The following is a 12,343-nucleotide window of genomic DNA, read 5'->3' on the forward strand; positions in this document are numbered from 1 at the left end:
GAAACCTTTTCAAGGATATTAGAGTACCAAGGAGAAACTGAAGAATCAAAGGGCCACGGGCAGAGAGCCCAGTGCACAGCCAAAGTACAAGTCAACCAAGCCATTAACAGAGTCTAAACTTCCAGACTTAGTATCCATAGTCAATGACCCATACTATAATCGTCAATATAAATTTATAAATTTCAAATACAGATTTTAGAGCACATACATGTACAAAACCTCAGGTAAGCCTACCTGTTACATTAGGATGAGATATACACATCAAAAGAACTAGCAAATTAAGGACCTATATGCTTTTCTATCTAAAAGCTTAGTTGATTACCAAAAAATAAACAAGTAAATAAAAGCTCAGTTTCCTAGGTGCAGGGTAAATTAACTATTACGAAAAAAAAGCTGTTTATTAAGAACTATACTGGTTAAACTTGCAATAACCACGAATGATTACCTCATGCTATTCAGGAAATAATGCAAGACATACCATTTCAGACAAGGCTTCTTCTGTAAACTTCCACAAGCTTTACATCTAAAGGCATACACAATTACTAATATAAGATTAATCAACAAAATTCAAATGCAGTCAACTTTCCACTCTCTAAGGAAATTTAGAACACCGACAGGAAATAAGTGAAATCCCTAAGCCTATGTTATACAATACAGCAGCCAAATGAAAATTAAATAAGATTAAAACTTCAGTTCTTCAGTCACTCTACCTCCGTTTCTGCTCAATGGCTGGTAGCTACCATACAGTATGGACAGTGCAGATACAGAACATTTCCACCATCACAGAAAGTCCTATTGGGCAGCATTGTTCTAGGCAATTTTTAGCAATAAGAGCCTCTTCCAGCATATCATTATTTTTAATAAATAATAGCAGCTGAAAATAGTTTAGAACACTTTTCTATACAGGTTAAGCAGCTTACTGGAAGTTTTAAAATAAGCGGTAAAATGATAAATAGGCAGGATATAACCATTTTAAATTTGACTGATGATTCCAACATATGAATACCCTTTAGCTCAACACATCTCCTTACTGGAATTCATCCTAGTGATATACTCACCGTGGCAATGCACATATTGAGACCTAAATGTCATCAATAGGGAACTTGTTAATAACATTATGACAGATTATGGCACATCCATATGACACAACTCTACCAACAAGGATGAGGCAAAAGAAATAACAAAATAATTCTATTCACAATAGCATCCAAAAGAATAAAATACTTAGGAATAAATTTAACAAAAGAAGCTTAAAACATACTATGAAAACTAAAAAATCTTCTTGAAAGAAATTAAAGACCTAAATAAACAGAAGGACATCCCATGTTCGTGGAATAATTACTTAATACTGTTTCTTAAGATGCCTCCCCCCACCCCCATGTTGGTCTAAAGATTCAATGCAATCCCTATGGGAAAAAATCCTACCTGGGTTCTTTGAAGAAATTGACAAGCCATTCCTAAAATTCATATGGAAATGCAAGGTGCCAGAACAGCCAAACAATCTCAAAAACCAGAACTGGAGGACTCACACTTCCCAATTTCAAAACTTATTACAAAAGCTAAAGTAATCAAGACAGTATGGTACTGACACAAGGATAAAGATCAGTGGAATAGAATTGAGGGTCCACTGATTTTCAACAAGGATGCCAAGAGAACTCAACTGGGAAAGAACAGTCTACTCCACAAATGGTGATAGGACAACTGAACATTCACATGGATGAAGCTGGACTCCTACCCTCCACCATACACAAAAACTAATTCATAATGGATCAAAATCCTAACTATAATAAGCTAAAACTATAAAATTCCTAGGAAAGATGCTCAATACCATTAGCCATCAGAAAAATCAAAATGAAAACCACAGTGAGATACCACCTCACACCTACTAGGATGGCAATAATCAAAAAGATAATAACAAGTGATGTCAAGAGTACACAAAAATTAGATATTGCTAATGACTTTGGAAAATGGTGCAGCCACTTTGGAAAACAATCTAGCAGTTTCTCAAAAAGTCAGTTATATGACTCAGCAAATCCATTCTTTATGTTTACATAAAAACTTGTATATGAATGCTCATAGCGGCATTATTATTTTTTGTTGTTGTTAAGAGGGGGGGGTCTCGCTGTATCACCTAGGCTTGTTTCGAACTCCTGGTCTCAAGTGATCCTATTGCCTCAGCCTCCCAAGTTGGGACTAAAGGTGCAAGCCACCACGTATGGCACATAACAGCATTATTATTAAAAGCCAAAAGCAGAAACAACTCAAATGTCCATTAGCCAATGAATGGGTAAATAAAAATGTGGTATATCCACACAATGGACTATTACTCTACAATAAAAAGGAATGAAGCACTGATAGATGCTTCAACGTGGAAGACCCTTGAAAACATTTAATGCAAATTAAAGAAGCCAGTCACCAAAGACCATGATTCCATTTACATAAAATGATTAGAATTGACAAATGTATAGAAATGGAAGGTAGAGTAGTAGTTTCCTAAGGCTGAGGAGATAGGGAAAATGGGAGTGACTACTCGAGTGTACGGAGTTTCTTTTTGGGGTGAGGAAAATTAGGTGGTTGACGGTTGCACACTCTGTGAGTATACTGAAAAACCAGTAACGTGTACTCTTTAAATGGGTACATTTTATGGTATATAAATAATCTCTTAAGTTTTTACACAAAAATAATGAGGTGGCTCTACACGTACTAACATGAAGGATATACTATTCATGAATAAAAAGGTGCAGAGAACTGAGCATGGCATGTATCACTTGTTTAACACAGACATACAAAGCAGGTGCCTTGTGTTAACAGAATGTCTCTGGATGGAGCCACAAAAGCCAGTAATGGCTCTCTCCAGGAAAAGGAACTCAGTGACCAGTATTAATGGAAAGGAGTTAACTTTTCAAGAATTCTCTGTATCCCTTTCACACTTTTTCAACTTGGTATGATGTGTGCATCTGAAATAAATTATAATCTTATAAAGACAGGAAAGGAAAAGAAGGAGAAAGTAGATACTGGAGAGTGGTTCATTTTGACGATATCCCCCCAGCACCTAGGGTGAATTTACTAAAGAACAGCAAAATAAACCGTTACAGTCATGGTCAAGTTATATCCAACTAGGACTGCAGAGTCAAGATAAAAGTCAAAGTCCAAATGACATGCAGCTTTCTGGTAGCAAGGCTGTTCCATCACTGAAAGATCCATGAAAATGCAAGCCAGTGATAACTTCTCTGGGCTTCTAATAAAAATCACAGTATTGTGAAAATTAAAAGAGATGACACATAAATCCCGCAACACCATAACTGTACACATAGTAGGCAGTCAATAAAGGTTAATCCTCACATCCCCACTCTTCTGGTGTGTGGTCATAATGAACTTGTTTCCTCAGGGGTCCAGCTGTGACCAATACATACACCTGATACACCACACCAAATACTGCTGCGGCCTTTGGCCTTGTCTGGAGGTCCCTCCGATGCCTCTGTTCATCTCTGACTATCCTAACTGCAAAGGTCAGCATCAGTTCCACCACCTGACCCCTCTGTTTCTAAACCCATGTATTTTATAGTTATAATGAGTTTAAGTTTTACAAGGATCTATATTGTTAATTAGCATATACTTCCACAAGGTACAATGACAAAATGGTTGCACTGCTGCTATAAATTATTCTTGAAGAAAAAGATGTTTAATGTGGATTTTTAAAAATCAACTAGTAAGCAAACTGCTTAAAAAATGTTCTCCCAACAACACAATTTTTTTCTAGCTAGGTCTCTTTTGATAAGTACGAAGTTAAGCCTGGTCCTCAAAGACCTTCTTTTGAACTAGGGTTCCACATATGAGTTTTACACAGGAAAATTATTCCCATCTTAAAAATTGATTCTCTGGAGAGAAAACAAAATTTACAATTGCCAGCACAGAATTCTGGCCACCTGCAGATTTATTAGTCCTCTGCAACACTGCCGCCTCGCTGAACTTTTTAACTTTGCTCATCCATATTCTTAAGGTTTAGATAAACAGCCTTATTTTTGAAGACTGTTTTTTCAATTAGCACTATTAGCAGAATTATGTATATAATTCTTCCAAGATACGACACATTAATATTATTCTTGTAGAAGTAGTAGAGATTGGTGGATACCTGAAGAAGCTGTACGAAAAATTTTCTAATGAAACATGAGGAATTCTGGAAGCACCAAATCCAATCTCAAAGCAAGAGGCACAAGAACAAGGTAGAGCAGGTTAAGATTCCAACGAAGTAAACTACTGCCCCAGGATAGGCTCTAGAAAGAGACAGGATTGGAGATAAGAAAACCAGGCACCTAGGACCAGCCAGTGAGATGAACTTGGGATACTACGCTCACACTTCTCAGACTGGAGGGAAAGGTGAAATCTCCCTTAAGAATCTGCAATCTCGGCCAGGCATGGTGGCTCACGCCTGTAATCCTAGCACTCTGGGAGGCCGAGGCGGGAGGATCCCTCGAGGTCAGGAGTTCGATACCAGCCTGAACAAGAGCGAAACCCCGTCTCTACTAAAAATAGAAAGAAATATTCACTGGACAACTAAAAATATATATAGAAAAAATTAGCTGGGCATGGTGGCACATGCCTGTAGTCCCAGCTACTTGGGAGGCTGAGGCAGAAGGATCGCTTGAGCTCCCAGGAGTTTGAGGTTGCTGTGAGCTAAGCTGAGGCCACAGCACTCTAGCCAGGGTAACAAAGTGAGACTCTTTCTCAAAAAAAAGAAAGGAAAAAAAAAAAGAAAAAGAATTTGCAACCTCAAGCTTCCCCCTTTTGAAGAGTTAGCATTTGAATTTACACTAACTACCCAGTCTTGGAAATCCCCCAGCCAATAAATTATTTTAGAGTGCTTTAATTAACTTAGGATGCCAATGGCATCCCCGCTGCCTGAAGAAGTAAGAACAAATACACTTGAGAGAAACACACCTTCAATCTGACTCCTTGGGTTCTCAGCAGTTATAATCCAGTAAATATGATTTCACTATCTTTTAAAAAATCACTACATATACAATGAAATACCATCTTATGAGCAAGCCAAAAGAAATAATAAACAGCAAAATTAAATTTCTAGCATTACAAAATACAGACTACAAAACAAGTATGTTCGTAATGTTGATAGAAATAAAAAGGAAATTAATGCATGAGCAGGAAAAATGTTTGTTAAGCTCATTGATCTAGACAACAAATAAGAAACTGGAAGATGGATCTGAAGAAATCACCTAGAATGTACCACAGAAAGACAAAAAGATTAAAGATATGAAAGAAAGGTTGACAACTAAAGTAGAGAATAAGGAGGTCTAACCCATCTACTATCGGGGTTCCTGAAGAAGAGGGAAAACAGGGAAGAGGCACCATTAGCAGAAATAACAGCTGAGAATGGTTCAGAATTGATAAAGCAAACTTCTCAGATTCAGAAAGCACAAAGTGTGCAGGATAAAGAGAAATCCCCACTATAATAAAAGTGAAGAACCCCAAAGCAAAGTGAAAAAAATAGAAAAAAAAAAAATTGCCAGAGGAAAAAATATTTTCTATACAGAAATGACAATTACATTGTTACTAGATTTCTTAAAAAAAAAAAAAAAAAAGGAAGTCAAACAACAGTAAGGTAAAACCATCAAAGTACTGAGAGTCAATAACTGACATGCTCAGTTGTATAACTAGCTAACAAATATATATAATTAAAGTAAATATATTTTCAAATCAACAAAAACTAAGTATCATCATAGGCCCTTTTCTAAAGAAACTGCTAAAGAATGTATTTCAGGAAGACAGGAAGTGATCATGAAGGAAGGTCTAAATTTCAAGAAAAAATAGTGATTCATAACAATTTGGTAAACGTGAGTAAATCAAAACAAACACTGAATGTGTATTTCTAGGTAACAATAAATACATGATTTAAAGAACAAAATTTTAAAAAGCAAACACTACAAATAGCATAGTGCTATTCTAAGCACTTTATTCACATCAACTCTATCTTCACACAACTCTATAAGTACTGTAGTATTATTCACCCCATTTTATAGATGAGAATAATGAGGCAGGAACTACGCTTGCCCTACTAAACAGCTAACTTGGAACAGTGAAAAGTTTCCAGATCCCACTTTGTAGTGGGACTGAATCTCCTGCTGTGCCAGTAGACCCTGTGGAGGAAAAAGTGGAGTGTAGATGCCTAACACTCAAACAGGAAACATTTAGCAAGCACACTCATTGGGATGAGATGAGCCATCTGTGGCACTCATATCCACTTAAGGCATTCAGACTTCCCCAATCACAAAGAGCATGACTCTGTCAAGTCTGAGAGATGGCCCAGGTATCCGCAGGAGATTCTGGTACAGATGGTTCAAGGGCCACACTTTCAGAGACATTACTACATGCATATGTAGCCACCATACCCTACATACAAGTCCTTTAGTCTTATTTTCTATTTGACTTTAATGCTCTTTCAAGCAACAAAAATTCTGTTCATGTACTGTTTGAATATTAACTGTCAAAGCAAATCCTTATACAAATAATGTGCCAGTTTTAAGCTCTCCAAAACAAATCACTGTAGATAGGACAAATTGTGGCTAAACAATGGAATACTACTCAGCAATAACAAGACAATGAAAACAAGAAATACAACATCAACTCAAAAGCACTGTGCTAAGTGAAAGTAGCCAAACAGAAATGACTACACAGAGCATAATTCCATTTTTAAAAGCAAAACTACGGTGACAGGGAAGCAGACCAAGGGTTGCCAGGAGCCAGAGTGTGGGGGGGTGGGGGGCGGGCCACTGACTACAAAGGGGCTCAAGGGCACTTCCGGTGCTGATGAAAACGTTTGCTCATGATTGTGGTATGGTATTTGTATGACTGTCACAACTCACTGAACTGTACACTAAAACTGGCGAATTTTTATTTGATATAAATTGTACCTAACTAAAGCTGGCCCTATAAAGGCCACCATGGCCACCAGTGAGTTCTCCCATGAGCTGCTCTCACAGATGCTCCTGTCACACTCTGACTGGCTGAGCTCCAACATTTTCACTGCCAGATATAAAATCCTATAAACCCCTTGCAGTCGCTGACATTAACACATGGGAAACTCAGTCCTGACTTTTGCTGCCTGATTTTAAAATCATTCACTACTTTGCAAGGGTAATATTTAGCTGCTGAGAAAACAAAAGATTTAAAGTTGAACATAAAAAGAGACTTACCTAAGGTGGAACAGAAATTAAAAACATAGGTAGTGCTGAGAACAGCAGCCGTGAAACCAAATACTACAAATTACTCCCCCTTGCATTCACAGAAAGACACAGTCCCATCTCAGTGCAAGTGCATCTGCCAGCTGAAGACTGTCCTGAAAACCCTCAGATCCATCCAGAGCATGGACTAAAGCCCCATCAATCTGAGCATCTCACCAACTCAGACCAAAGAGAACTCCCCATGTGTCATAAATCTCGGGATTCTACTCTACAGTTCCAAATTCTGCTTGATTACTCAGAGTACAGGGAATATACCTCATTTATTTTTCAAGAAATACTTACAAAGCTCAAACTATTTTATTGCTAAAGTGAGCAAAATATGAGTCTTCTCTCATGTAACCAAGAATCTAACAGATTAAACCAGACAGATATACAAGTAACATAAAACAAGGTGGAAAGTGGTTTGATAACACTGTTTCTTTAATTAACACATATTCTCAGTACACAGTTTCTGGTACTGTTGTAAGGTCCAGGGAAACACAATAACAGAAACTAAGTACCTGGAAAGGCGCACGTGTTCTCTGAAGCTGCCTGAGCCTCTAGAAATGCTTAGAGAAAGGAGAGAACACTGAAGAGACTTACGAGGAAGAAATAGATGTCAACAGATCTAGCTACAGAAAGGGCGTTCCAGGCAGGAAGAACTGCGCACCTAGCATGGCATGAGTAGCAGAGGACTGTCCACTTTTGCTGGTGCACAAGGCACCCACAGGAGAATACTGGCAGAAGTATCAATACTACAAATATTGCGACCAGATTTTGATACCTTTGAATGAAGAATTTGAAGTTTATTTGGTAGGAAATAAATGCCAGGCAAAATTAAATCTATGTATTTTGGAAGCCAAAACGTGATACTTCTTAAATAGGACTATACACCACAATCATGTGGAAGTTTTTTTAAAATGCAAAAGCTAGAACCAGGGGATTCTGACTCAGTAGGTCTGGAATGTAGCCTAGGCGCATGTCACTAGGAGACCAATATGTACCTCTGACTAAGAATCACTGCTCTAAGGAATCATTACTATCTCTAACAGATGTCTATCGGCAATGCACTAAAGTGTGCTAATGATCCAAATGCAAGCAAAGAAAGCAGATGCAAACAAACATAGGCAGAGAAGCTGTAGATACAAATAAGAATTTCTAACGGTCCAAGAGATTTCAGAAACAGGACCTCTGCTTTTAATAAACATAAGTTTCTTAAAAAGTTATTACATTAATCACAGCTTTTAATCACCTACTGCAAGTAAAACCAATGTTTAGGTAATTCCATTAAAATATGAATAATCACACCACAATGTATTAGAGTTCCAACTCAGAAAAGCATGCCTAAGGGAGTTCTGATTTAAACGTGACTAACACCTTAAATATGACTGGTGAACACTGTCTTTCTTCTTTCCTTCCCATGGTTTAAAAAAAAGAAAAAGCAAGCCCAAAAGAACAAAGACAATAGAAAAGAAAAATCAAGAAACAAGAAATTCAATAATTTTTTTAAAAAAACAAAGACAATGGAAGGGAAGTGACAACTAGGAAGAACATAAGCAGTTGTAAGCAAAAGTGACTTCAGAAATAGACAGTGACCAGAAATCAGTCCACCCTGGAACACCAAGAGCTTCAGCACTACAACCAGGGACTGGGGAGACATTTTAGGGGAAGAGTTGCTGAAGACAGACACATAGCTTAGTTGGATGGAGTCACTGCTCATTCTCTCTCCACCCTACCACCTCCAGTATAACCAGATTACAATCTCTCCCAAGGCAGAAGACTGGACATTTTGGAGACACTAGGCTCAAGAACCTAAGGCAAGGTACTGGCCTGAGAAATAGTCTCCAATGATGCATAGCAAAAATCTCAGACTCTTTACTCCACTCAGCTCCCAGACTGTACTTCCAGCTCCTCTCTCCCCACAATGGACAGGAATATGGAGAATTCTTCACTGGAGAAATTGGATAGCTCCAATTCAGGCCAGGCCTATATATAATTATAACAGAATTATTTTTTCACCTGTCCCTTACAAACTAATGATCTGACACTCTGGGAGGCCAAGGCAGGAGGACTGCTTAAGGTCAGGAGTTCAAGACCAGCCTGAGCAAGAGTGAGACCCCTATCTCTACAAAATACACAAAAATTAGCTGGGTGTGGCAGTGCACACCTGTAGTCCCAGCTACTCAGGAGGTTAAGGCAGGAGGAGCACTTGAGTCCAGGAGTTCAAGGCTACAGTGAACTATGATGACATCACTAAACTCCAGCCTGGGTGACAGAGGGAGATCTTGTCTCAAAGAAAAAAAAGAAAAAGACTAGTGACTTATAAGAGCATGTACATTTTACCCACTAGGTTCTGCTCCTATACCCAAGATCCTTTCAGGCTTTCCAGTGCTAGGTGTGAGTCCCTATTTACTAGGTGGGATATTGGGTACGTGACTGAGGACAAAGACTGTACCTTACTCCCTATATGTACTTAGTAGAGATTACTGCTAAGATGTTAAATAATAGATGTTGGATGGAAAATCAAAACTGAAAAGGTATATGCCTACTTTGTAAATTATTAAGCCTATAATTTAATAATTTGATCTCATAATCTCACATTGATTCTCAACTTCAGTGGAGTCACCCAAATTTGCTGTATTTAAGAATATATTTCCTGGCCGGGCGCGGTGGCTCATGCCTACAATCCTAGCACTCTAGGAGGCCAAGGCGGGCGGATTGTTTGAGCTCAGGAGTTCGAAAGCAGCCTGAGCAAGAGCGAGACCCCGTCTCTACTAAAATTAGAAAGAAATTAATTGGACAACTAAAAATATATAGAAAAAATTAGCCGGGCATGGTGGCACATGCCTGTAGTCCCAGCTACTCGGGAGGCTGAGGCAGGAGGATCGCTTGAGCCCAGGAGTTTGAGGTTGTTGTGAGCTAGGCTGACGCCACGGCACTCTAGCCTGGGCAACAGAGTGAGACTCTGTCTCAAAAAAAAAAAAAAAAAGAATATATTTCCTAGTCCTTTCTTTCCTCCAAATATGTAGGTGCCATATGAAAGCATATGAAATTCTGTTTATGTAGTAGATATACTATTTCTATATATTAGGAGTTCATGAGTAAAAAAGTCTTGTTAATGACTCGGCCACAAACTGGTGGCAAGAACAGGCAAAAATTCTCAACCAGTGTACACCTGACCTAGAGACACACAAGCTAAACAGTTTATCACTGCTTACTAGGGAAAATTTTAAGAACTCAAATAATATCTGACTTAAATCCTAAAAAATGAAGTAAGGTTCTAATCAAATGATTGCTTTTTTTTTTTTAAAGCAGACAAAAAACTAAAAACACAAGGGGATAGGGAAAGGTGAAGTTTAAATGTGGCTATAAAATTAATGTTTCATCTAGGATGGAACTGGAGACCATTATTCTAAAGTGAAGTAACCCAGGAACAAAAAAGCAAATACCACAAGTTGTAACTTGTAAGTGGGAACTAAGCAATGGTGATGCATGGTGATAGAGAGTGACTCAGTGGATACTGGAAACTCAAAAGGGGGAGGGTGGAAGGGTGGTGTGGGATGAAAAATTACCTATTGAGTACAATGTACGCTATTTAGGTGACAGGCATATTAAGAGCCTAGACTTCACTATGCAATTCTTCCCTGTAACAAAAAACCACTTGTACCCCCTAAATATTTAAATAAAAAGAAAATTAATGTTTTATATACTGAACACTTTAAGTGATTTTGTTTCTCCTAACTGTTAGATCCACTTATAGCTTTGACAGTCTAGCCTGTGATACTTAGATAAAAACTCTTGCAAACATTTGTTACTATATGAAACACATCTCCAAAAGAATCCAAAACTAGCATACCATTCCAGTACAGTTTCAGTATAGTATTTTCACTACAACTCACCTTAACCATTTTTTTATCAAGACAACCAGATTCCCAGCCTTGATTTGATAACATCATAGAATGTGTCTAATTTGTCTCAAAAGGCATCTTGAAGTGTTGAAAGTGTTTTAAAGGAAAAGTATAACAATCTAATCCTTTAAAGAAGAAGAGGGGCGTGGTGGAGGAGGAGAAGCCACCATACAGTAATTTTTTGGGACTGGGGGGAATGGAGGGTAGAAAATGAAAAAATAAATTATAAATCACTACATCAAAAAATAGTTTTTATTTGGTAAAATCAGAAAATGAATTTCATGTGAGCGAATCTGTCTAAGAAAAAGGTTTACTAATCCCACACACCATTTTTTGACAAAAATTTCTAAAACACTACAGATGTTCCTTGACTTACAATGAATGGGGTTACATCCCAATAAACCCACTGTAAAGTGGAAAAATCGTAAGGCGAACCATCATAAGTTGGGGACCACCTGTATACTGTTCCTTTTATACACGCCTTTACAGACTAAATGCTCTTTTAATTCTGTCATTAGAATTTGAAAAATACAGAGTAGTAATTTAAGCATGGTTCTCAAAGTTCAGACCTTGGTTTAAACTGCAGCTCCATCAGCTATGAGCCCTCTGGCTTTGAGCAAGTTATTTTACCTCTTTGATATGTACTTTCTGTCACCAATTTTATTTATTCCTCCAGCTATAACAGCCCTCATGCCCCTCTCTGTATTCAAACAAGCATCTATACTGTCTGCTGAACCAATGTGCAGAAACCTGTATATTTTCTCTGGGATTTCAAACCAGTATCACACCAAAGCCAAATGCTACTTTGTCCCCAACTATACCTATTTGCCAAGGTTAACATCACAGAGCATTCTTTCTCCACTCCCTCATACCCATCCCTGAAGCACGATGCTTCTCCTATGGTTTCTCCCTTATCCGTCCCCCTGCCTGAAACCACCCAAACTTCATCCTTTTTCATCCATCCCCGATGCCACGCCCTCTCCCCATCAACCCCATCTTCCTTTACCACAGCCAACTTCCCAAATCAGAGCTATGACCGATGACTTTTCTGCTTTAATATTATTTACTTTTCTTCAGATTACAAAAATAATACTTATTCATTATCTGTAAATCACAGAGCTATAAATAAACTAATTGTATACAGCCCTAGTATCCACAGATAAATCACAATATCTCCATTATTTCCTCCCAATTTTTGCC

Source organism: Propithecus coquereli, unplaced genomic scaffold, assembly GCF_000956105.1.
Source record: "Propithecus coquereli isolate 6110/MARCELLA unplaced genomic scaffold, Pcoq_1.0 Scaffold32, whole genome shotgun sequence".
Taxonomy (NCBI): domain Eukaryota; kingdom Metazoa; phylum Chordata; class Mammalia; order Primates; family Indriidae; genus Propithecus; species Propithecus coquereli.